Genomic DNA, 27,873 nt, shown 5'->3' on the forward strand with positions numbered 1-27,873 from the left:
AGGTCCTCTACTCGGGCACTGTTCACAAATGAAGTCGTTCATTCAAAATATACTCAAACTTACTTCCAGGAAGTGCATTCCATCTCATGGCCATGTTCACTGGGTTTCTGAGCCTATTAAATGTTGATGGTAGGAGAGTACTTATCTTTCTCCTATAGAGCAGATGGTGGATTCAAATCACCAGACACATGGAGCCTTTAGGTCTGCAGCATAGCATGCCACAGGCTATGGCACCAGAAGTCCTTAAACAGCTTCTGAGGTTGTTGTTGTTTTGTTGTTGTGTACTGCCGAGTCACGAATGACCCAGAGCTGACCTCCTAGTGGGTTTCCAGAGGCGGTAAATTGCACAGAAGGAGGCTGCCTATCTATCTCCCAGGGAGCAGGTGCTGGATTCAAACCACTTACCTTTGTGCTGGCAGCACAATTCCTTACCACTAAATCACCGCCTGGGAAAGGAACACTACAGAGCACATGCAAAGGGTTTTGAAAGGGGAGACTCGGGCCCTGGAGTTGCAAGTGTCGGTTTCAACTATAAAACAAAGGCTCCAACTTTGGGAGTGCTCAGCACACTAGGTTTGCCCCTTCCCTATCACATTAGCTTTTGAGTAATGCAGTGGCCAGGCACCCAGTTCCGTGATGTATTACATTAATGCATTATCAGAACCAGCTGCTGGTCTAACGATATGGAAGAAGGATGAAGGGCCTGGGTGATGTATTGCCCCAAAGCACCGCAATGGAGGAGCAAAGACGATTCTGTGCAGGATAGGAACGTGGGGAGGAAGTCGGGGTTGATTTATCAGTGGCATCCCAAGCCGGCATCGGGAAAGAGAAGTCCGCCCGGCTGCTGGAATTTATCAACATAATTATGTGCCATGATTTATTAAGTAGTAAACTACAAAGGCATCAAAGGCACTTTTTTGTTGTTTTGGCTTAACTTTTTAAAAAAGAAGAGAGCATCACTTTTTTGTGTGTGTTTTGTTTTAAAGAATAAATGAAGTTCCTCTACATGAATACCAGAAAGTAATGACACCCTTAAGTTAAAGTCAAGATGTGGATGAGGCAAATCACCTTTATGTAGGTGTGTTTCCTCCCTTTTTAGGGGAATGCGCATCTGTCGTAAAGGAAGTCTAACCAGGGTGTTCCTTAGAGGCTAGGAGGATGAAACTTCATCTCCCATATCTTGAGCCTGCTGTCTGGGAATGCCAATCCTGGGGGAAAGACATCATCATGCTTGGAAAAGTCGAGAGTCAGTGAAAGAGAAGAAGGCCCTCAGGGAGATGGGTTGACATAGTGACTGCAATCGTGTTTTTGAGTGTGGAAGAAATTATGAGGGCAGTGATTTGATCTGTTATTCATGGGTCCCTGAGTGTTCATCAACTTGACGGTAACTAACATAAACACAACACTGTAACAATGGGAACTAAACGGGGCTGTACCTGGCATGACTTACCACATGTAAGAAGGAGAAGAATGAACACAGAGCAAACATGATGGAGAGTCACTATACTCTAGTCACGTATCTAAGTTCTTTACACTTCATCTCTTCTCTGTATAACACTACCGGGTAAGCACCACTGTTATTCCTATTTTACAACTGAATAAATTAGGATTTAATCCATATTCATTTAAATCAATAATTTAAACTGATATTTAACTCATGTAACAGCCAATGGCTGAGATAAAGATTAAAATATGAAACCACATGACCCCAGACTCCAAGGGGCCTATCCATTCATCCATCCATCCTCCATTCATCTTTCTATCCACCTACGATTCATCATTCCATCACCCATCTTTCCATTCATGCATCCATCATCCATCTATCTACCCATTAACCCATCTATTTCTCAATCCAAGCACCGATCCATCTAACTCTATTTCCATCTGTCCACTCATCCATCCATTCATCTTTCTCTCCACCCATCTACCTATCCATCATCCATCTCTATTTACTCATCCACCTATCCATCAATCTGTCATCCGTCCAACCATCATCCATCCATCTATCCAGGAATCCATCTGTCTCTCAATCCATGCACAAATGGATACATCTATCCAACAAATAAGTACAATGCACACAAGATGTTGTGATGGTTAAGATCAGATCAACCTTGTACTCATGGCTTAAAATGCCAGTAGATGAGACAAGCCCTTCAACTTTTCTCCAAATGAATGAGCAAGTAAATAGACATTTGCTCAAAGACAATAAATCTGTAAGAAAAAAAAATCTAGACAGAAAACAGCACATTGAGAAAGAGAAGACAGAGAATTCCCTGGGCAGATGGAAGGATGTCATAGAAAAACTCATTTTTCTGTCTTTAGTTTTTTTTAATTAAAAAAAATCTTCATTGTTCTTACCTAGCACAAATTCATGAGGTTTATTTCTTTTTTTTAAATATTTTTAAATTTTTATTTTATTAGTGTGTGTGTGTGTGTGTGTGTGTGTGTGTACCGTCAAATTGGATCTGACTGGTACAGGAGGAGATGGCCCCTCCTTCTCCGGCAGAGCATCTGGTGGATTCGAACCGCATGTCTCTGGGATTGCAGTACAGCTTCTTGCCACTAGGCCACCAGAGCTCCCCTGTGAGGTTTATTTCTGATGCCCTCACCTCCCTTTTATGCACACAAGTGGTATTTTATAAAAACGTTTTGGTGCTCAGTGAAGAATGTGGGGTTCAAACCCACCTAGCAGCGCTATTGGAAGAACCACTTCATAATAGAATTCTGCAAAGATTTTAGCTAAGAAACCCTCTGAGGTAGTTCTACTTTGCCACAGGGAATTGCTATGAACAGGCGCTGAAATCAGCAAAGACAACAGCATTTATAAGGATGACTCCTGTTCTGGACACCAACCCTATATACATATAGCCTGTCATATTTTTCAGTATTGTTGTTGTGTGCTGTCTTGTTGGAACCAACTCATAACTGATCCTCCAGGGGGTTTTCAGAGGCAGTAAATAGACAACAATATTCTTAAGCTTGTCTGTTTACAGGGGGCAGTCAACAAACCCTGTGTGCAGCTCAGGGTAGCCAACAGGTTAGTAAGATCTGCTAGAGATTTTTCCATGTGGGTATTGCTTCAATCTCACATATATGTCCTGCAGATACACAGGACTCAATGGAAATGGCAACTTTGACAAAGTTTCACATTTGTCTGTGTAAGACCTGGGGAGTTTGTAGGGTGTGCTGCATACACTTCTTCAGGCTCCCAGAGCTGATCTCAAAGACAAGACTACATCCCATTCTGTTCAAAAATCCACACGGCCAAGAATGAGTGGTTTCTAAGAGTGTGACAAACAGACAAAAGAGCATCCCATGGAAAGAGGCTGAGAAAAAGGTCCTGTCCACACTGTGAGGAGGTCATCAAGAGGATCAGCAGAAAGTGGACAAGTACAGGGCCAAGTCTTGCACCATCCCTATAATTGGTCAAGCTAAAGGCCAATTGGTCAAGGTAAAGAGGACATCTGTCTACCTCCTACTCAACCACCCACCTGGTCCCCAGACTTATTCCCTATGGCCAACTAGTCAAGATGCTGTTTCTCAGCCGCTCTCCTAGTAAAGGATTTCTGCTAAGTTCTCAGTTCAAGAGCCAACGTCCTCTCCCATTGTGAGAAGTAATCTCATCTAAAGAGGGTAGTCTGAAATATCTGGTGAAATGAGTGGTGGAGTTTCAGGCATTGCAGAGATCATAAGAGACAGATTCCAAAGCAGAGGACAAGCTACATTGTCTACTTGTCAGGCTGATCCTGGAAATTGTTTTCCAACTTTCCTGCAGAATTGACAGTTATTGTATTGGGAACCACTCAGCAACACAGCGCTTATAAAAAGAATAAATTCTGCGATCCCAGAGGTACGCAGTTCGAATCCACCAGATGATCTGCTGGAGAAGGAGGGGCAATCTCCTCCTGTACCAGTCAGATCTGACTTGATGGTACACATACACACAAATAATAAAATAATAAAAAAAGAATAAATTCTAACTGGTATAGAGTGGAGACTGTTGGGCAATCCCAGGGATTATTGGTGGTATAGTTCATAGGACATTGGGCTGCTAATCAAAAGGCTATACAATGTCAGAGGTTCAAATTGACCATAGACCCTCAAGGGGAAATGGGCTGTCTTCTCCTGTTAAAATGTATAGCCGCTGAAACCTGATGGATGGTCATCATGAGTCACGACAGACAGTCTTTAGCACCATGATTCTCAGTGTGAAAGAAAAGAGAGAGAGAGATTGCCCATCTTTCTCCTGCATAGCAACTGGTGGATCCTACCTGACTGCCTTCGGGTTGACAGAACAACTCTTTACCCACTAGGACACCACAGCTCCCTAGGTGTAACGTTGTTGTGTACCGTAGAGTCGGAACCGACCCTAGCTGACCCTCTGGTGGGTTTTCAGAGGCAGATAATCGCACAAGAGAAGACTGTCCATCCTTCTCCTTCAGAGCAGCTGGTGGCTTCGAACTGCCTGCCTTCGGGATTGCAACACAGGTTCTACCCACTATACCACCAGAGCTCCCTAGATGTAATATAGAAGAGATTATCATTTTCATTCACTGCAAAAAATAACCTTTCAAGAACTATGCTGAAGTACAATGTTATTATTGATAAGATAATATCCATATACCTACAAAAATACCCAGTTAATACAATTAGGCAAATCTACACATCAACCACTTTTACCCAAAATGAAGAAATTAAAGGTTTTTACCAATTTCCACAGTATGAAACTGATCAAGCACGTCATCAAGAGGCCTTAGTAACTACTGGTGATTGGAAAGCAAATAGTTGGAAACAAAGAAGAAAGATTAGTAGGTGACAGAAATGATACTGAACATCACATGATAGAATTTTTCAAGGCCAATGACCTCATCATTGCAAGTATTTTTTCAACAACCTAAGTAGTGGTTATACAGGTGGATTTCACCAGATGGAATACATAGAAATCAACTGCACTTTTCAAAGAGATGATAGGTAAGTTCAATATCATCAGTCAGCACAAGACTCCAGGTTGACTACTGAAGACAAGACAATCAATAGCCTGTATGTAAACTGAAGCTGAAGCATAAGAACCCTATGATAGCCAAAATACAATACTTGGTATATCCCACCCGACTTTAGAAGCCATCCCAATAATAGAATTGATACAATTAACATAAATGACCAGTTGTGGATCACATTAAGAACATTATATATGAAAAAAAGGCAAAAAAAGTCACTGAAAGATAGGAATCTAGAGAACATTATGCAAAGTGAAATGAGGACAAGTACTGCATAAGATCATTATTGTGAAAATAAGAATATAACTGAGTAAGATATGTATAAATATTCAAAAGGGGAAAGGAAAGGAGAGATAGGGGATAGAAAAAAAGAGGGGAATCACTAGGATAGCAGAGTTTAGGGGCAGATTGGGGGTGAAGGAATAGGAAAGATGCAATGGGGGCTTGAAGAGCCAAGATAATAACAGGAATATATCAATAGTAATTTAATTATATAAAATACAACATATCTGTTATATATACAACATTGATGAATGACTGCATAAAAGACAACGGACATGAATGGAGAAAGAAGAGAGGAGTGGAGGGGAGAGAGAGAAAGAGAGTCTGAGAATACATGCTAGAACAAGCTCTGAGATGTATCCGTGAACACAGAATAGCTAAAATGAGAAAAAAATGCTGTAAAAGAGCTGAACTAAAGATTTCAAAGGATGGCTTTAAGAAGAAAAACTATTGGGGAGCTCTGGTGGCCTAGTGGCAAGGAGCTGCAACTACAGTCCCAGAGGCGCACGGTTCGAATCCACCAGATGCTCTGCCAGGGAAGGAGGGACAATCTCCTCCTGTACCAGTCAGATCTGATTTGACGGTACACGCACACAAAAAATTAAAAAAAAAAAAAGAAGAAGAAAAACTATTCTCATGAAATTTGTAAAGACCTGGAGTTAGGAAATCAAAGGGAAGAAAAGGCTCAGCATTTCTTAAGCTGAAAGAGCTGAAGAAAATAATAAAACCTCAAGTCACAAAGCTGAAAGATTCTATGTGCAAAATCTTGGATAATACAGTAAGCAATAAAAAAATTTTAAAAAACAATAAACAACCATAAAACCTTCCAAAACCTGGTCGGCATTCAGCCATTCCAAAAGGTATACGATATAAGTCATATATACATATATGTATGCAATGTTGTCTTACTGGCAAGTGCCGTTGAATCACAGACGACTCACAGTGACCCTATTAAGGAAAGACCTAAACACTTGTATAACTTTACTTGTAACTCCTTTACTTGTTACTCGTCCCATGCAATTAATTACCTCTCAAAACCCACCGGAGGGTCAGCTATGGGTTGGTTCCCAACTTGACAGTACACAACAAAAACAACATCGTTATGTTGTTACATACTGCTGAGTCAACTCAACAAACCTTACCAAAAACAGAGCAAAATCCTGTTCAATCCCACACCATCCCCTAAACTTCTGCCACGCCTGAGCCCATCTTTTCTTTTGTTTTCATACTGATTTATTTGCAAAGTTCTAACGTATTGTTTTTCACACTGGATCTTTTTCATTTTCTTCACTCACTCCACCCATAAAATTGTGTGACCCTATGATTAATGCCTATCCCTCCCCCTCCACCCAGCCTCACCCCTCTGCTTCCACCCTCTCCCCTTCCTTGGATCCTCATACTCATTCTACAATAATGGTTTTATACAGTATTTGTCTTTATGAGACTGAGTTAGTTCACTCAGCGTAATGTTGAGCCCATCTTAATAGTCACTATGACACTCATCTCATGAAGGTCTTTCTCTCCTTCATCAACTCTCTAACTTTCCCAAGGACTAGCCTTTTTGATAATAAGACCAAAGTATGTGAGACAATATCTCACCATTTTGACCTTTAAGGAGCACCGTGGCTGCACTTCTTCTGAGAAGTTGTGTGTGTGTGTGTGTGTGTGTGTGTGTTGCTTTTTCTTATCAGTGTCTATATAAATCTGATCTTTGTCTTTGAAGGTTGGAAACATTACCTACAAATTTACGGATAAACACTGCAAAAGTAACATGTATGTAGTATCTATCACCAACCATAAATTAGGAGTTGACCTTGAAATCTCAAGAGGATATAATTTTAAACCTCTGCCACATCTCACACATGTTAAAATATACTTTCAGATGTCAGCCGGCATATACTGCAATTAACAATTCGTAGTGTGATTGCAAATGAATGAAACCTCATTCTTTCTTATCAAGTTAATACCTTCTAAATTCAGAACCAGAGTGGAGGTAATTACTTCCCAAATGTTAGAAGCCCATACAGAGCTCAGTTCCCTGGCTGGAGTCCCAAAGATAAGTTCTATCAGATAAAAGGAATCTCTTTCTCTCAAAGCAGCAGGCTCAACCACTATCACTATCAATGAAACTCTTCCTTGGCATTGGCTGAGCTCTGGGCTCCAGAAAAGAATGTGATTCCTAAGCCAAAGACCGAGAGACCAGATATGTGCTCAGTGACCGCTTTTATTCTTTTCGACATTAATAATAGTAGTTACAGCCACCATCTATTAAGAAGGGAGCCCTCCTGTGCATCTAACACGTTGGCAGTTTGAACCCTCAAGCAGCTCAGCAGGTGAAAAGCCTGGCGATCTGCATCCATAAGAATTAGAAGTAAGAAAACCCTGTCAGGCTCTTCTACTCTGCCACATGGGGTCACTATAAGTCAAAATTAACTCATGGGCACCTAAGTGCAACAACAGCCTCTATGTTTCCTACTGTTTCAAGTGCTTAATGTACAGCAGTGAACACTTGTTTAGTAAATGAGAAAGTCTTCAGATGGTATAAATGCTTTGTTGTTGTTGTTATGTGTAGTCGAGTCACTTGCAACTCACAGTAACCCTATGTACAACAGCCCTAAACCCTGCTCTGTCCTGTGCCAATCTCACTGTCTCCGACACACCTACCCTCATTGCCCCAGTCACTGAATCAGTCTACCTCATAGAGAGGTTTTCCCCACCTGTTCTGTTCCTCCACCCTCCCAAGCATGATGTCCTTCTCCAAGCACTGATCCCTCCTTGCAACATTCTAAAGTATGTCAGATGAAGCTTCAGATCCTTGCCTCCAATAAGCTGCCTGGTTTAACCCTCTCCAGGATGAACCTTTTCATTCTTTTAGCAGTCCTTGGTACATTCAATACTCTTCTCCAGCACCACAGCTCAACGGCATCATCCCTAGTAATTGTCCAGCTCTCTGATACATAGCAAGGGTTGGAAAGACCATGCCTTGTATCAGGTGCACCTTAGTCTCCAGAGTGACACCACTGCTCTTCAGTACTTTGGAGAGTTCTCTAAGAACAGACTTTCCCATTGCAATATGTCTTTTAATTTCCTGGCTGCTGGTTCCAAGAGTGTTGACTGTAGAGTTAAGCAAACTAAAGCTGTGAACAATTTCAATCTCCTCACTATCTATCATGATGCTGCCAATTGGCAGAGTGGTGAGAACTCAACTAATCATGTGAAATGGGCTATTTGAACCCACTCAGTGGCTCTGAGGAAGAAAGGCCTGGTGATCTCCTTCCCAAAAGATGTCATTTCAGGAAAACACCCAGAGCAATTCTACTCTGTAACACATGGTGTTGCCAGGAGTTGGAAGCAATCTGTCAGCAGTGAATTTGTTATTTTTGTCTGTTTTCTTTTGCTTCTGGGTAATGAGGAATGAAATGAGGTAGGATTTGAAAAGGGTATGAGGAAAATGTGGGATTTTGAGCAAAAGAGACAAAGAAGTGAAGGGATCTTACTTAGTCAAAGGGAATAACACGTTTATGAGAGAAGTATCACATAAGAGAGCAAGCAGCGATCTGGGGCAGGAAATGGAATTTGGAGACTTCATCTTCCACATAAAGAGGACCGACGGACATTTGCTAATCAAAGAACTGGCAGGACAAGACGCTGGGTCAGGAGATCCTGTCCTGGCAGAACCGCAAGGTAAGTATCAGCAGAAAGGGACCGCAGTCAGGAGTTACTGTCTAAGCGGGAGAGCGAATGACGAAATCAGGTTTTTCCCCCAAGATGTAAGCAGGTTCCCAGAGACTCAGTATAAAAAGACAATGAGGTATGGATGGTAGATAGAGCTGGTTGCCTAACCCAATGTGCATTTCCCACATTCATCAACAGAGTTCCATGATTATGTGTCTAGTCATCAGGCTACATTTTCTGCCACACATGGGACTAATTTTTGATCAAGGATCTATATAAAGATGGGATGTAGAAGCTGGGAAGTCGTCTTGAAAGGAGGAGGTGCATCCTTTTCCCCCTCTCTTTTATTTATCTTATCACCTGGAATAGAGATGTGATGGCTGGACCTCCCTAACCTCTTCTGTACTATGAGGATCTCCACAGGGGAAGGAATTTGACACAGAGATGGGTGTTCACTATATTCATGAGGCAACCATGTTAATGGATTGATGCTTTCCTCTGGAACTCTTCTACATTAGAAAGAAAATGACTATGACCTTATTTGCATTGGTTCTTGTCAGTAGGTGCCATCAAGTTGGTTCAGATGAAAAGCAACTTTATTTGCAACCAGAGGAAACACTGGTTCATCTTACGCCATCTCTACAATCACTGCTACGCTTAAGCCCATTGTTGCATCCACTGTGTCAATCCATTCTTCTCTTTTCTGTTCTCAACCAAACAAGCTCTCTTTCTACAAGGAGTGATCTCTCTTGATAACATAGCCAAAGATTGGGTGAAAACATCTTTATCATTCTTGTTTCCAAGAAGTAATCTGGCTTCTTCCAAGACAGATTTGTCGAGGTCAATTGGCAAAGCACAGCTTATAATGTTCTACATTCTAGTTTGGTAAGTTGTTGTTGATTGCCTTCAAGTCAAGCACGACTCATAGTGACTCTACAACTATCGACATTTAGTCTTAAAAGCCAGCAAGCAACAACCTCAGAAGCAACCAAGAACAAAGAAAAATTAAATGTACAAGGACTAATGGCACACTTAAACCAAAATCTTCTCTATGCTGAGAATAGAAGAATCAAGACAAATGAATGATACCTGGTTACCAAAACTGTCTACTCTGAGCAAGACAAAATGTTGTTGTTAGGTGCCATTGAGTTTCCTGTGACTCATACCAATTCTATGTACCACAGCTCTGAACCCTGATCTATCTATTGAGCCAATTTCACTGTCTCTGACACATCTACCTACTAGTCACTGAGTCAACCCATCTCATCAAGTGTCTTCCTCTCTTGCACTGTCCCTCCACCCTTCCAAGCATGATGACCCTCCCTCTCCAAGGATTGGTCTTTCTTGGCAACATATCCACAGTGCATGAGATGAAGCTTCAAAACCGTTGCCTCCAAATAACAGCCTGGTTTTACCCTCTCCAGGACGGACCTGTGTGTTCTCTTAGCAGTCCATAGTATATTTAATACTCTTCTCCAGCATCACCACTCAAAGACATCTCTTCTTCTATCATCCTTAGTCACTGTCCAGCTCTCTGATAAATCAATTGTGAGGTAATTGATACGACCATAGCCTGGATCAGGTACACTTTAGTCTCCAGACTGACACCGTAGAAGGTCCCAATTAAAATGAGTTTTTAAAAGTGTAAAGTAAAATTTAAAGCAAAAAAAGAAACTAATCTTATTGGATGAAAATTTATTCGAGAAATCTTCAAGACTATTGCTTTCCCTTTATTATTCTCTTCTTGTGATTTAGGTGAAAATTTACAAAACAAATTTTTCCATTCAGCCATTCAGACTCATTTCATTTTATGACTTGAATTACAATGTCCACAATGTCTCCACAGTCCTCCTCTTTCATCCTTGTGAGTCTTGTTTTCATTAACCCTGCCTTTTCTTGCCTTATGAGCTTCACCCCTGGGCACATTCAGCACTTTGGAGAGGAGGGGGAGGAATGAAACCATTGTAAGGTTTTGTGGGTTTTGTTGTTTTTACCATTTCAAAGCATGACTAAGGTCTGATGGCTCCATCAATCTTTACTGGAATAGAAATCCTGACGATTTTCATGGTTTTAAGTTTTGCCCTCTATTTTTTTGCCTATGATCTTCCGCTGCGATCCCTTTCAGAGCGCTCAGCATGGGTACCCAGGTCCCGTCCAGGTCTTGGTCTCAGGGTCATGGAGGTTGATGATATACACATAGTCCACTAGTTCTCTGGACTGTTTCCAATACTCTTTGCTTTCTTCAATCTTCGTTCTTGACAAAGATGGCTCTCCTTAGTGTTAGACGTCTAACGCTTAGATGGCTCCTTGCAAGTGTTTTAAGATCCCACTGGAGTGACTGATATATTGGAACTGTGGACCGTTGGGTTAACAGAAGAGTATATATTCCATTATGTTACCTAGCCTCCATTTAAGAGAAGGCGGTTAAATATTCGCGGTGAGAGGAGATAAATGAGAAATGAATGAAATGAAGGGTATTTCTGCCAACGAGGTAAGGGAAGCTGGAATACATTCTTGGAAATTTCATCTCTTAAGGTCCCTTGCCTCTCTTCAGGGCTACTCTGATGGTGCGAATGTAAAAAATTCAGAGAACGTGGCTTTTTCTGCTTCCTACATCCTGGTCATCTTGGGGATGGGCCTCTGACCTCCATTTCAATTTCACATTGTTTAATGGGCAACACTTTTTCAACAGTCTATCAACACCATTGATCTTCCTGTTCCAGGAAACACTGTGTTATTGGGAAGCAGCAGCTCTTGGCTTCATTTCTGCATAAAAGGCTCTGATTAAGTCAAAGAGATGTTTGGCTTTTCAACATGTCCGCGCTGATACACAGTGACAGGATGATGGAGGAGGCGCGGGGTGCAGCTCAGTGAGGTTGAAAACTCTTTCAGGGAAACCAGGCCACTTCTTAACTCCCCAAGCGCTTCTTCATGAGGAACTAGAAGGTTCTGAGATATGACTGCTCTATGAAAGTCATAAATCTTTGATTAACACTCAAAAAAGGCAAAAAAAAAAAGAGGGTGGATTTGTGCATAGCTTAATTGCAAGTAAAGCATATTTATAGCTACATTTCGGGAATGTTTTGAAGCTGACATTGTCATAGCTCAGTATCTGCGATGTTTTGATGTAATGATTTTTAAAAAGGAAGAAGACTGGCATTGGGGAGAGGCATGAGGCTAATGATTCTATGAGCTACAATAGCATTGAGTCACAGTCTCTTATTCACTAGCAATATGATCATGAATAAATGGCAATTTGTCATAGCTCCAGTTTGTTTATTGCCAGATAAGAGGTGGTCAGCATTCAATGAATTAATATATAATAATTCAAGACCATCATCTGAGGCTACGGACCACCATGGCGGCGGGCAGCCCATCTTCCTTCAGCAGAACAGTGAAATCGTGAGAAACAGACAATCTTTGAGTTGGCAGCACAACTTGCTAACTACCAGAGTTCACTAATAATAGAAAAGGGTTTACTAAATGTTAAGGGAGTCTGTGGCCTGATGTATAATGTGTCAGGCTGGTAACCTAGAGCTCAGTGGTTCAGATCTACCAGATGCTCCACCAAAGAAATATGAGTCAGTCTCCTTCTCTTACGATGCACAGCCTTGGGAGCCCAGCAGAGGCTGACCATGAGTGGGAGCTGACTCAAAAGGAGTGAGTTTTGGGGGTTATGGTAAATGCTGGACCCGGCTCATGCTGTACACTTGTTGATGATCTGATGGAGACACACAGCTGCTGCCACCACCTTCGTGGGTCTGGCCAGTCCTTTTCTGCTTCCTGGTCAACATTGCTATTCTTCTCACATCCTCAGCCCTCAGTTCAGAGTCAACTGTATTTATGCTTCAGGTTAAACCTGTAAAGACTTTTTCTTTCTCAATTAATTTTAAGGAAAGTTTACAGAGACTTAGGGTTTCCAGTCATTCATTGTTGCACTTTTCTCCCTACCCACACTCTCCCCCCAATTCACTCTTCTTCTTGAAAAGAAAGAAAAACTCTTTCATTTTTATGCAATCCCTCCCCTCAAGTCCACTCCACTATGCAGCCTTCATTCTGGACTCCTGTCATGACAATAATACCTAATCATCCATCCCTTTTAAACAGTTCTCTCCCTCATCTGTTTCAAAGCAATATACATCATCCCTCCCCTCCCTTTCTGTCTTCCCTCAAGCCTGATGTCAGTCCCTTTTTACAACAGTGTTGTTTGTTACCGTGGTGATTCAGTGGTGGAATTCCTCATTTTTGTATGGAAAACTCAGTTTGGGCTCCTGGCCAATGCACCTCATCTGCAGCCACCATTGTTCATTTAGTGGAGGCTTGAGCATTGAGGTGATGCTGTACAGATTTCAGTAGAGCTTCTAGACTAAGACACATTAGGAAGAAAGGTCTGAAAATCTAATTCTAAAGACCAGTCACTGAGTATCCTATGGATTCTACAGTAAGATCCACAGCCAACCTCCATGCAAATTGTTGCTCTTGTTCAGATCCAAGTACAGGAGTGTTGCCTAGAAAAAAACCATTTGTAGTTGTTTTTATTTGCAATCTGTGATTCTTGATGACCCCAGACACAGCACAACAAAGCTACCTGGTGCTGTGCCCCATGCGTGATCCACTGTGAATCAGACTGGTATCTGCCAGTGACTCACAGTGGTGGCTTGGCTTGTAGACAATCCACATATCATGCCTTCCTCTTGTGTATGTCATGGCGCCTGTCTTTTCATAACTTAGAAGTGATTAGGTTTAGGATCCACCCTATACTCACAGAATTTCATTAATGTTAGCTAAAGAAAACATTCATTCCAAAAGGAATTTCTGGGTGCTCAAAATACTTAAAGTTCAAGTTCACCCAGGGGTGGCTTGAAAGAAAGGCTTCACAATCTATGTCCAAAATATCAACCACTAAACACCCTCTGGGATACAGTTCTGCTCTTATACATCATGAGGTCAAATGAATGGCAACCAGGCTTTACTCTAGAAGCAGGAGAGGCATCCACTTCTGAAATAGCTTGCCTCTGGAAACTGAATGTGGAGAAACGACAAATGTTCAGGTCTTTAATTTATAGGGTTGCTATGAGTCATTGATGACTCGATGGCACTTAATAACAATAACAGCAACAACATAGAGAGAGCTCTGTTGGCCCAGTGGATAGAAAGTTATGCTATCAAGCCAAAGGTGGGTGATTTTGATCTGCAGCCCTCAGGCTTGGTTTTAATTGGTTTGGTCAAACATTCTTCTAAGTGGTATAGCATTGGTCTGTCCATTTGCTGTACAGAGGTTAACTCGAGGTTGCTGTGATGCTAAACACTGTGACACTTATGATGTGTCAAATGTGCTAATGGTTACCCATGGTGGACAGTGTTTGTTGAAGCTTCCCAATTAAAACAAGCTTGGAAGCAGGAGTGGCATCCACTTCTGAAATAGCTTGCCTCCAGAAACTCTATAAATGTGGAGAAACGATGAAAGTTATACAAGTTTGTTCATAGGGTTGCTATGAGTCGTCTACAATTTGATAGCACTTAACAACAACAATAATATGCCTATTGTTATTATTCTTCACTCTTATGTTTCTAGAAGATGGACAGTGAACTAGGACGACCACAGAATTGTTGACATCTTTCAATGGTGCTATTAGCAAAGATAACTAGACTGTCAAAAGAACAGACAGTAATGTCTTGGGGGAATTACAACCAGCGTGCTCTTTGGAGGCAAGGACAATGAAGCTTGTCTTACATACTTTGGGCATGTTATCAAGAGGGTCCAATCCTTAGAAAAAGATGACAGGCCTGAAAAAAATAGATGGTCAGTGAAAGGGAGGAAGACCCTCAACAAGATGGATTGGCATAGTAATGGCAACAACAGACTTGAGTCCAATGAAGATTTTGAGGGTGGTGCAAGGCAGGGCCGTTTTGATCTGTTGTTTATAGAGCTGCGAGGAGCTACAGTCAACTAGAAGGTGTCTAACAACAAGAGTAGAAATATCCAATACAGAAAGGTTCGTTTTCAGACACTGACACAGAATTGATTTTCTTAGGATGCTGCTCTTGAAAAGCACTTGCTGATTCTTCATAAGATCACTAGCTAAATGGAGACATTCATTTAGAAGCAGTTCCTTCCTCCCAAACCGCTGGAACTCTCACCTCCGAGGTGAAGAGGCTGCAGAGGTAGACAAAGGAAGCATTCTACACTTGGCCACTGCAGCTTGCCCGAGCTCCAGGGGGCAGAGTTTAAAGAATAGCTCCTGGTGCCCGCCATCAGAGTCTTGCTGAGAGTTAAGGGGTGATTACTGACCACGCTGCTGACTTATGAGTCCTCATTACATTTCTCTGAGCAGAAAAATGCTGCTTAGGACCACAAAACAATGCCCTTGCTGGCCTGGCCCTTTTGAAGGTCATAAACCACTTTAATTAAGAACAGCTTTAATAATGGAGGACTCGGGACGCCACACAAGGGCACCGTGGGCATCTCTGGAATTAGGATGAAAAATCTCCCTGTTGTGGACCTTCCCCGAGATCATTTTCTGCTGAGTTAAATGTTCCTTTCCCAGCAGTAGCAGGCAGCAGTGGTGGAAGAGGAGCTGGTTTCCACCTGTTCCCCCATCCTGTTTCTTGCCTCTATATGCTCAGGGTTAGAACAGAAGATGCTCCAGCAGGCTCAACCTCTTCCAGGTCGTCCCTTCCTTCCAAGAGACCACACTCAACAGAGGATGGCAAAGTAATTCTCAGATGAGACCATCTAAGTAGCCTAGTACTAAGTTGCTCATCAAAAGGTTGGTAGTTCAAATCACTAGTCACTCCTCAGGAGAAAGACAGAGACCCCTTTCATAAAGATATACAGCCCTGAGGCCCTGACAGAGGGTCACAATGAGGTGGAAGTGACTCAATGTCAAGGGGTTTGGTTTGGAGTTTTTAAGGAGCAGAGATGGTTCAAGTGGGAGAATGTTCACAGTCGAGGGGAGATCCCAGGTTTGATTTCTAGCCAGTTCCTATTTGTCAGTGAAGGCTTGCATGTTGCTAGGATGAGAAACCAGTTTCAGACTCAGATCAAACAGAAAGATTCAAAGTTGGGAGAAAGAACAGAATCTTTATTCCCTCTTCCAAAGTTAACTAGCAAAGCCCATAACCACATATCTTCTCCAAGCTCAGAAGATCCACACATTGAACCACTTTAGATATTTCCAAACCTCTCTCTCTTTTTTTCTCTTTCATGTACATATGAGGAGATGGAAAATGCCACGGGTCAGGTCACATGCACTTCAAGGTTATTTCTTTACTTCTGAGAACTTTAAAAAGGCCCTGGTAGCAGACACACCCAGTACAAGAACACATTTTATTTCTTAGATGCAGGAGTGACATCCACTTCCTAAATAACATGCCTTTGGAGACTCTATGAACTTTGATAAATGCTGATAGTTGGAGAGGGGCTTCAGGCCTTTTTGTTCAAAGAGTACCTGTGAGTCATGCTTGACTCGAAGGCAATCCACCACCACCACCAACTTCCATGGATGTTGATTGTGAAATCAAATAAAATTCCATCACTGACAATTTCAGTCTTTTCTATAGTTATTATGATGTAGCTTAGAGGTCCCGTTGCGAAGATGTCTGTTCTCTTTATGTTGAGATATAATCCATTCTGAAGTCTTTGATCTTCTTTAGTGTGTGTTTCAACTATTCACTGTCACCAAGCAATACTGTGTTTGTTACGTGTACATTGTCAGATTTTCATTAAACTTCCTGTGATACTGATTCTCCATTCTTCTTTACATAGTCTAACTTCTTGGATTTATTTGCTCTGCATATAAATTGAACTGACATGGTGGCACAAACCTGACACACACCTTTCTTGATTTTTTTTAAACCAAGTAGTAAGTACCCTCTTGTTCTATTCAAATGACTGCTTCTTAACCTATGTTTAGGTTCTTAATCTATGTTTGTGCATGAACACAAACAAATGCTCTTGAGTTTCCATTTTTCACAAAGTCACTCATCACTTGCCATGATTCATATGGTGGAGCATGTCTACATCAACAATGACACATGGATACATTTTTATTTTAATCCTCTCTGCTTTCAAGCAAGATCCATTTGACCTCAGGTCCTCTTCTAAATTTAGCTTAGGTTTCTGGAAGTCCCCTGCAGTTTCCTGCAACTATATGATATTAATGCTATTTATCATTTCCATATTCATTTGAGTAATTTTTTTAAAAAATGACCACAGATATGCATGTCTTCCAAGTGGTTGACCAATTAGTTGTCTTTTAACTCTATTGGTATAGATTATCAGTGAACACATTCATCATTACATGTGTTTGTTGAAATTAAAGCTCTTTTGGCCCAACTTCTGGTTCAACTTATCCCAAGAGAGAGACTTTACCCCTCTCTCCTTCAAAGAAATGCTGTATCGTAACAGAGTATGGTGGGGCTTCCTCATCTTCTCATTGTTCCATCCTTCCATGAAAGCTGGGGCCTCTTCTGTGGCTGTTTTCATGACATATGCCCCCTTTTCCAAGTGACCAGAGAATAATGTGGTGCTACTATTAACAAAATATTTTGATTAAAGATTCTGTAGAAGAATCAAAAGGGGAGAGGAATGCTGAACAGAATGTCAATTTCTTACTGAGTCTAGATTTGCTGGAGCCATTGAAGCTGGATGAATGCCTAAAACTATGATTTTACTAATATCTTTAATCCTTTAACAAAAATAGTCCCTGACGTTTTCCTTAAACCAAACAATAGTTCAACTTAATTAGTAAAGAATGTCTGTGTTGAGCATTGCACTCTTTTAAAGAACTATCTGTATAGGGGGAAAAAATTGATGGAAGCAACTTGAAAGGTTAGATGGGAAGCTTGGGGGGCAGTGAACTTATGAAAGGAGCAACAACAACTCAGAAAAGGAGGTTGAGAAAAGTTGTACAACTTGAAGAAAATACTCACTGTCATGGAATCGCACATGTAGCAACAGCTGGATTGGGGAATGTGTTGCAGTGCAGATTTCCAACACTGATTTAACACATGGCTCTGCCCCGGCTTACCAGGACCCACCACTCCCCTCCTCGCCCTTTGATACCCGCCACTCCTGAGCAGCATCAATTCAGGCCCAAGTGTTTCCAGAGGCGAATGTATGAACATATGTCCTCGGCTTCACGGTCAAAGGGAATCCAATCAGGAATCCGATGATGCATTTGCAAATTAACAACCTGCACTGTAATGAGCAGAAGCATTCAAACTAATAATTACAGAAACTCCCATTAAGGGCAGCATGGTAATTACAACAGGTGCTTTTGGCAAATTTAAAAGGCGACTTAGATTTCCATTCCCTTCACAGAGAAGGTAATAAGCAGGTGCACTCCTGCTTTGACAGGTGGAGGGAGGCCCTCAGAAGATACTCCTGGAAAGAGCAAGAGTGTGCAGATACCCACTTGCCCTGCCATGGTGGCAAAACTTTGTCATGGAGGAGAAAGATAGAGATTGTTGCAATCAAAGTACCTGAGGTCACAATGCACAACACACTCTTGGCCAAACACTGCTTTCCACCTCAGCACCACCCTTGTCCACAGAGCTCCAGCCTCGACGGACAGTCTTCCTTCCACTTTAAGAAGAATATGTGATTGACTATTATGGTTAGCACAGGAATCCAGAATTAAGGTTGTATAGAGAAGTGTACTCGGGGTAGGGGGTTGGGGGGAAGGGATGTGGGAATTGTATACTAGTGAAGGAATTTTTTTTCTTTTTTCTTTTTCTTTTCAGAGAGGGGAGCGAGCTGGTGGGAAGGGGTGGGCAGGGAGAAAAGTGCGTCAATGAATGAATGGAAATCCAAAACCTTTGTAAATGTCTATTAAAATTAATAATAATAATAATAAAAAGAAGACGACATCGTGGGGCAGTTAGCTTGCATTTCATCTTAGCTCCCAAAGAGGCGGGCTTGAGAAAGCATCAACACACCTTTGGCAAGAGATTTACTATATCCGTCCTTAGAAGATGAGACGGAAATGCATTTAAAAAAAAACACAACCAAACCCAAAACCAAAAAAAAAAACCTGGTGCAAAGTCCAAATTCTTTTTTTATGGATGTAAAATGTCCCAGTTGCTACAAGATGACCACAGTCTCGAGCCATGCTCAGACAGTGGTTCTCTGTGTAGGTTATTCAACAGTGTGTGTCAGCCCCACAGAAGAAAACGCCAGACTCATAGAAGGTTGTTCATTCGGAAGGAGGCAACACTAATGCTCTGTACAACTTCTGAATTTCTATTCGGCCACAGAAAGCCTTAATCTGTAATTCTGGTCACTCCATCAAGATTATATAAAAACATTTCATTTTTTGGTAAAGTATGTGGCACTTATTTCTTTTGGTGTCAATTTTTTCAATAAAGTTTTGATATGGATGGGGGGAAATACTACATTCTTCAAGTTCCTCCTTCAGACCCTTTCGTATATGCTATTCTTTACACTGAATGTAAGATTCAGGGACTCCTTTGTGACTCTCCCCAAACCGAAGGAAATCCAATGTTTTTGAGTCAATTCTGACTCATCACAACGCTGTAAGGGAACGGAGAAGAAGTAAGGATAGAGTTTCCAGAGCTGTAAATTGTCACCCACATTGATGACCTCATCTTTCTCCTTCCCCTTGGGAATCCAAACTACAGTCACACGTCTTATCCTAGGAGTTAAAGAATCTTTCCGAGCCTCAGCTCCTCTTCTAAAAGATGGGTATTAGTGAGCACAGATCAATGGTGATTAATTTCATAAAACACAATGTATGTCAATGATTGTCTAAAACAATGTGAATGAAGGAACATATGAAACACAATCATTATAAATGAAAACTATAAATATGAATTCTGTAGCAAACTAACATAAAACTTAAAAAAAAATTAAAAAGAAGCATTAGCCCTGTGGTTTCACCTTTACCTATCCTCACCTTTCCACTTACCCCTCCCCTCCTAGAAAGGGGGAAGCAAATGGGAAGGATCCAGGCAAAAAGGCAGGGCAGTGATGGGCAAAGTCCAACGGTGATTGATTTTCTAAAAATACAATGCGAGGGGGTAACCTTTAATGAAGGGGCTGGTAGCCTAATGTGTAATCTGTCAGACTCCTAAGTAACCAAAAGCTCAGGTATTTGGATCAACCAGCTGTCCCATGGAAGCTGTCTCCCCACACAAAGATATAAAGCCAGAGAAACTCAGAGGAGCATTTTGACGATCTGGAATCAACTTGACTGCAGTGGCTTTCTTAATGTTTGTTCATTTGTAGTATTTGAAGAGCAGGAGCTTTGGTGGTACAGTGGTTTTAAGCACTGGGTTCCTAACCATAAGGTCAGCACTTCAAACCCACCGGCTGCTCCTCGGGAGAACGATGAGGCAATCTGCTTCTGTAAAGAGTTCAAGCTTTGGAGCTTCTATGGAGCAGCTCTGCATTGTCCTCGGGGGTCACCGTGAATGGGAATTGACTCAGTGGCCATGGGTCATCTGTATAGAAGCTGGCTGCCCCATCATTTTCCTCTGGAGTAGGTTATGGGTTTAAACTGTTGAGCTTTCGCATAGCAGACAGGCCCCTAACCTCTGTGCTACCAGGGCTTCTTTCTTCAGAGTGTAGTGTAGATTCAAATAAGCCAGTCAGTGCAGACTCCTAACCTCAAATCTGGCCCAGCCTGGAGCTCACTGAATGTTGTCATCTTAGCGCGAAGGGAAGCACTGGCCCTGCCAATCATCATCAAGTCTCTGACTGTGGAGGAAATCAGGCTCCTCCTAGCACACAGAGTGACCCCAAACATGTTGAAGTAGTTGTTGTTGTTAGGTGCCGTCGAGTCGCTGCCAACCACAGAAATCCCAAGCACAATCAGCATTATTCTAACTCATCCCAGATGACATCACATTGGGTCATGTCTGGTATCACCTCTGCTGGCCAAGACCCAAGCCAGGGTCTTAAAAGACTTTGAATCCAAGCCCTTCATCCCTGGATGCTCTTGAGAGCTGGTGTGGTTCTGCAACCACTTATTCAATGCATGACCAGAAAGAAACATGAAGGCCACCACTGCAGACTCTCACCAGACCCCCAGGCAGCCCTACCTGCGGCATTTAAATCCACACCAACTGCAATCTCCAGTGGAATCACAGGGTGAGAGGCAGGCGAGGATGGCTATCTAGAAAAGACATGCTGAGGTCACAGGATGGGAGAACGGTGACCTTCTCCTCTCCTCCACCTGACTTTACCTGTGTCGGAGCTGAGATGTAGCTGCCAAAGTTTTCAAGGGGCTGAGTTAGGATTTGAATCCAGATCACCCTCAGTGCAAACCCTGCTTTCTTCACTTAGAAATGTAGTTAAGGGATACAAGCGTACTTGTTCATGAACAGAGCGATGTTGCCGTCAAATGTCAGGTCACATCTCACTCTGGTGGCTCTTGTCACCACCTCAAAAAGTAAGCTGGTGTTGTTGTTGTGGTGCTGGTGGTGCTGGTGGTGCTGGTGGTGGTTAGGGGCCTTCAAGTCAGTTCTGACTTACAGTCACCTAGTGCATAGAGGGATCTGGTAGCCTAATGGTAAGAAACAGCAGTGCAATCCCCAAGGTACATGCTTCAAATCCACCAGCTGCTCCTCGGGAGAAGGCTGGGGATCTCGTCCCTTGTGATTAACAGCCTCTGAAATCCCACTGGAGGATCAAGTGTGGGTCAGTTCCAACTCTATGGTATTCAACAACAATGTACAATATACAATAGGGAGCTCTGGTGGCCTTGTGGTAAGAAGCTATGTTGCAATCCCAAAGGCTCAGGGTTCAAATCTACCTGCTGCTCCGTGGGAGAAGGTTGAACAATTTCCTCCTGTGTGATGAGCTGCCTCTGAAAAACTACTGGAGCGTTAGCTGTAGGTCAGTTCCAACTCGATGGCACACAACAACAACAATGTACAACAGAACGAAACAGTACTCTGTCCGGTGCCAGCCTCACAGTCTTTGCTACGTAATGAGGCCACTGCAATGACGGTGCCAGAACACCTCTTTGATGGTCTTCCCTCTTTTTCTCTGACCTTCACCTTTACCAAGCATGACGTCCAATTCTAGACACTGTTCCTGTCTGCTAAGATCCCCAACAGGACAGACTGACACCGTGACTGCAGTCATGGGTTCCTGTGTGAGAAATGATGAGGATGGCACCGGATGGGGCAGGGTTCGGGTCAGCTGTTCACAGGGTGGCTATGAGCCAAATTCGACTCTAGGGCATCTGACAACTCTCGGGGGCACTTTCGTTCACTGTGTCAGCTCTGGGGAAAGGTCCTTGTTTCTTTTCACTCACTCTCATTGTCTTCAGGCTGGAACTGACTCGCAGTTGACCCTCCATTGGGTGTCTGAGGCTGCGAACTGCATGCGAGGAGATGGTGCCTATTTCTCCCTCAGAGCTGCTAGTGCGTTCCACCTGCCAGAGCGCTAGGGCCATGGGGCTGGCAGCACAAACAGCTTGTCTGGTTGCCTGGTGATCTTACCATAGCCTGGCATCTCCCTTCCCCAACTCTGTGGCTTCTGCTCTTTTACATCTCAATTCTGATTAAAAACACACCCTCAAAAAAAAAAACAAAAAAACACACCCTCCACTAATCCAGACTCTTTAACACAACAAAGAAAGCGCATTCTCAAAAGGGATTATAACCGCAGGTGTAAACTCCACACTGTCATCAAGTCATTTGAGACTCATAGCAGCTCTATAAAACAGAGGAGAAATGTTCCAAGGGGTTTCCAATGCTGTCATCTTTGCAGGAGAACACTGCCACATCTTTCTTCCAGGGAGCAGCTGGTGAGTTCAAACTGCTAACCCTTTCATTAGTAGCTGAAAGTCTTAAGTTAAAAAAAAATAAATTCATAAACTCACTGCTAGATGCTATAGGACAGAGAAGTGCCTTACAGGTTTCTGAAGCTGAGTGTAAATTCTTAAAGGGGAAAAGTTGCCTCTTTATCTCACTAAGCAGATAATAGGTTTGAACTGCCAACCTTTAGGGAGCTCTGGTGGCCTAGTGGCAAGAAGCTGCACTGCAATCCCAGAGGTACGTGGTTCGAACCCACTAGACACTCTGCTGCAGAAGGAGGGGCAATCTCCTCCTGTACCAGTCAGATGCGATTTCATGGTACACACACACAAAAAAAAAAAAATAAGAAAAGAAAATAAAGCATCAGAACTGCCAACCTTTCAGTTAGTAGCCCAGCATTTAACTTAACACACCACCCGGGCCCCCTTGCTTTATCTGAAGAGTTTTCAACTGCTGACAATTTGGATGGCAGCCCTCAGCTTAGTCTAGATAGCACCATCAGAGCTCCTAAAATAAAAATTCAAACTTATTGCCATTGAGTTAATTCTGACTCACAACATCCTTCCATCTGGTGTTCACGGCCTTAAATCTTAATAGGAAAAGACTACTCATCTTTCTTGCTCAGATCTGCTTGTGGATTTGAACCACTGGAGACGCCAGTCCTTTTAGTTAGCAGCCTAACAGCCTCCAGACGCTGCCAGCAGAGCTCCTAGGCAGAGGTACAAATTCCAAGCCCACTGCGATTGAGTCTATCGCAACTCAACATTGACTCTGCACTGGGTTTCCTCCAGACTATCAAAGCAAGCTAACGGCGGGAGACTGCTCTACCATTCTGTGGAGGAGAGGCTGGATGGAGGTCTTGAACTGCTGTTCTTCGGGTTAGTGGTCTGACCCTTGACCTATTGCAACACCAGACCTCAACCACAGGGTTAGGCGTGAAGATCTGTCTAAAACACTCCAATTAGGGGTGGGGTGGGGGGCACAATCAAATCCTCAATAGCATCTTTATCTGCATTGAGAGGCTTCCTCACTTTGCTGCCAACATGAGACAGGCACTGAGTCACGTCCACAGTCCCTCTGCGACTTCTGGATCTCAGTTCCCCGTCTTCTCTGGCTCCAGTCCTCCCACCCCACGGCCCCCTCCTCCATAGTGTTTCAAAGCTGCTGTTAAGCCATTTGATCCATTTCCCTTTCTGGCAAAGGAGGGGTTTGGATTGGGGGTGGGGGGAGAGTAAGGCTCTCAGAAATTATTAGGTAATGATATCACTTTAAAAAGCTACACAATATTTTAACAGCATGACGCCACTTAGCTGAGGTTTCATAAAATGTAGAAAGCGCGGAGCTGGGGAAAGCCGGGGCGACGTGAGGTGGGGGCTGACAAACAGCACTCGAAGCTCACATCAGGAAAATTACTTTTTCTTCAAATGGAAACTTTTTCAATTGCTTTCAAATAGCTGGCACTGATAGAAATAATTTCCTTAGCACGTTTGCATACGCTGCCTGTGTCTTCTCCGCAAGGTGCCGGGAGCTTCATTAATAAAGATTGTTGCCGGGTTCTGATGTTGCCAGGCGCTTGTTATTTAGAAAAGGCACCAAACCAAGTCAAAGGGAGTCAGTTGATTACTAAATGCAATTGCTGTTCCGTGTCCCCGAGGCAGAGAGAGGCCTGTGGGGGAGTGTGTGTGTGTGTGCATGTGACTAAGTATGACCAGCTCTGACATTTCAGCCTGATCCCTCAGCTTCTCCCAGAGGCTCTTTGGGATTAAAGGAGTCTGTGATTGATGTTAGGCTTGTGGTCTGAACCCCAGTAAAGCGCTACTGGTGCTGCAGAAGAAATGCATGGCAATTGACCCAAAAAAAGCCCTCCACAGAAGTTCTGCTCTATTATGTAGTCTCCACAGGGAGCTCTGGGGGCCTAGAGGGTAAGGAGTTGTGCTGACAACCCCAAAGGCAGGAGTTTTGAATCCACCAGGTAGAGCCTTGGGAGAAAGTGAGGCAATCTCCTCTCGTGTGATACACAGCCTCTGAAGACTAGCTGGAGGATCAGCTATGCATCAGTTCTGTCTCTACCGCATGTAACAAAAGCTGAAATCTATGAGGCAGCAGCAGCGGGCTAGGTATTTTTCTTTGGGATCACAGAATTGCCAAGGTTCCATCGCCTCCAGTGATTACCGAAAAAGCTGTTGTTCAGGGAAGGAAGTGACGAGCGCAAATCAGAGACAGCCAAGTTATTGCTCCAGGTCGACAGTCTTTCTCAGCTGCTTGTCCAGGGACCAGGATCCAAACCAATGTGCCTGTCAAGCCATGATCTCTTGTCAGCTCTCTGGAACCAGCTCACAGGTGACCCTCATGTGGATTTTCAGAGGTAGTTTGTCGCATGGGAGGAGACTGCCCATCCTTCTCCTGCAGAGCAGCTGGTGGATTCAAACCACATGCCTTTGGGATTGCAGTGCAGTTTCTTGCTGCTAGGCCACCAGGGCTCCCATTCTTCTTCTGGTAGTGTATGGTATATTTAACATTTGTTGCTAACAACAGAAGCCAAGGGTACCAAGCCTTCTTTAGTCTTCCTTATTCGTTGTACAGTTCTTCCACTTACATGAGGTGACTGATAACTCTGGGTATTTCTTGGCTTAAAGATGTATCTTCACATAGTCGTCTTCCCTCTCGGTTTCTCTCTTTTCTTTTCTAAGGTCGCTACTTAGATGGGACCAGGCCCACTCATATTCCAGCACGCCCTCTTATTAACTAAACATCTTTCGAGACCTTCTTATACCCAAACAAGGTCATGCTCTGACATACTGGGGACTAGGACATCAACGTCTCTTTTTGAGGGAGGGGTAAAACAATTTGATCTATGACATTTGCTGGAATCCTGTACACAGGAGTCCACATAGGAAAGAAGTTGAAGAAATCACAGGGTGTTTTATGACCTAGTTTTAGAAGGCACGCCCCCTCACTTCTTCCATATTTAGATAGAGGAGAAGAGAGTAAGTCCAGTCCAAACCTGGGAAGGGGAACGAGTATAGAAGACTTTGTGATGCCTTTTAAGATCTGAACATAGCCTCACACAGATCGTGTAAAGGTTTAAGTCATCCCCATGAAGCCATAGCCATGGTGCAAACATAGACACATGGGACGCTCAGGTGCATGGCTTAGTTTGACCGTGAAGGGGTAGAAGGTTGATAGAATTAGTGTGAGAATCAGCAGACTCAGGTTGAGATCCTGACTTGAAAGAAAGTCTATTCACTGTATGAACCCCAGTGCCACTCACTACTCACTGTCTCTGAGCTTCGACTTTTTTATTTGTGAAATGTAAAGATCCCATCTTCTTCACAAAAGTGCTGAATCAGAGGAGCCAGAAAACAGTACGTTGTTGTTGTTGTTGTTGTTTGGTACCATTGAGTTGCAACCAATTCAACGTTGACCCTCCAGTGGGTTTTCAGAGGCAGTAAATGGCACGGGGGGGAGAGCCCATTTTTCTTCATTGGTGCAGTTGGTGGTTTCAAACCATGTGTCTTTGGGGTGGCATCACTGATCCTTACCAGAGATCCATGAACATAGTATGTGTTCTGCCCACGAAATGCCCCTCAAAAGAATAATTTACACATATGCAAATACAAAAAGTGCTTTATTCCTGAATATCCACAAGTGGAGACTTTCTCCCTCAGTAGGAAGGTGGTGAGGGAAAACACCCCGAGCTCCCCCCTCCCCCATCATTGCTTTTATGGCTTTCCTGGGTGCCAGGGACGGGGCAGGGAGATTGAGATCATGGTTGGTGGGTTGGGGGATCAGTCATGTGGGTCGGCTTTTGATGGGCTGGCTACTTTGCCTGCCTTTACTTTTTTTGTGTCACGTAGACACTAGTTAATTCTTTACTTTGCAAGGACAGATAAGACTTTACCCGGGGCATTTGTGTTTGCCTTAAGCTAAGAATTCTTATGGCCCGCTTCTGTTTCTGGTATTAATGGGGGTTTATAAAAAATGGGGTTTATGCTGTTCCCTCAGTATGTTGTTGTAATTGTTGATAATTGCCTTTGAATTGAGCACGACTCATAGCGACCCTATGAACAAAAGCCCTGAACCCCCTCTACAACTATTGACATTTATCAAAGTTCATGGAGTTTCCGGAGACATGTTGTTTACGTATATAAACTTAAATTCATTTGTGTCTTCCTATTCCACCCAGCAATCCGATCCCAAAGAGCCCTAGTGGTACAGTGGTTAAACTTTTGGTAAGAAAGGTCAGTGGTTTGAACCCAACAAACTGCTCCACATTAAAGCTGTGCCTGTCTGCTTGCAAACTCTATGAGGTAGTTCTTCTCTGTCGTGTAGGGTCTGTATGAGTCCAAACTAACTCAGGGCAATGAGGTTTGGGCCTCTATCTCATTTGCTCGGGAGTTACAATCGTGTGGGGTCACTGAGAGAAGAGGAAACATGGACCACTGGAATATTGATGTTGTTAGGTGCTGGCGAGTAGACAACGATGCACAGCGATGCTACAAGCAATAGATCTGAACCTCACCGTGCCCTGTGCCGTCCTTGTCAAGTCTGACATGCCCGAGCCCACTGTTACAGTCACCGTGTCAATCCACCTAGTGGAGGGGCTTCCTCTCTTTCTCTGACCCTCCACCTTTCCCACCATGATGTCCTCATCCACGGACGGGTGGCACCTCCTGACCACATGCCCAGAGCATGAGCGATGAAGATACATCACCTTGGCCTCTAGGCGCAATTCTGACTGCACTCTCTTTCCCAGTGAGTGAGGCTGGTCTGTTCTTGTCCATGGCCGTGACTCTTCTCCAATGGGAGAGTTCAAATATATCTATTCTTCTCTCATCCTTAGTCATTGTCCAACCATCAGATGCACAAGGAACAGCTGGAATTACCATGGCTTGGATCAGGCATGCTGAGCATGCTACGAAAATTGGATAAATCTTGTATACTGCATTGAAAGAGATGTGGGAGAGACCAGTTTAAAAGCGATCAATGATTGGGTGTTATGGTTATGACAAGAGTCCAGAATGAAGGCTGCATAGTGGAGTGTACTCGGGGCGGGGGTGGGGGTGGGTGGGGATTGTATACCAGTGAAGGAATTTTTCTTTTACTTTTCAAAGAGAAGAGTGAACTA

The sequence above is a fragment of the Elephantulus edwardii genome, unplaced genomic scaffold (genome assembly GCF_000299155.1).
Source record: "Elephantulus edwardii isolate Elephantulus edwardi_28Jun2011 unplaced genomic scaffold, EleEdw1.0 scaffold00162, whole genome shotgun sequence".
Classification (NCBI taxonomy): domain Eukaryota; kingdom Metazoa; phylum Chordata; class Mammalia; order Macroscelidea; family Macroscelididae; genus Elephantulus; species Elephantulus edwardii.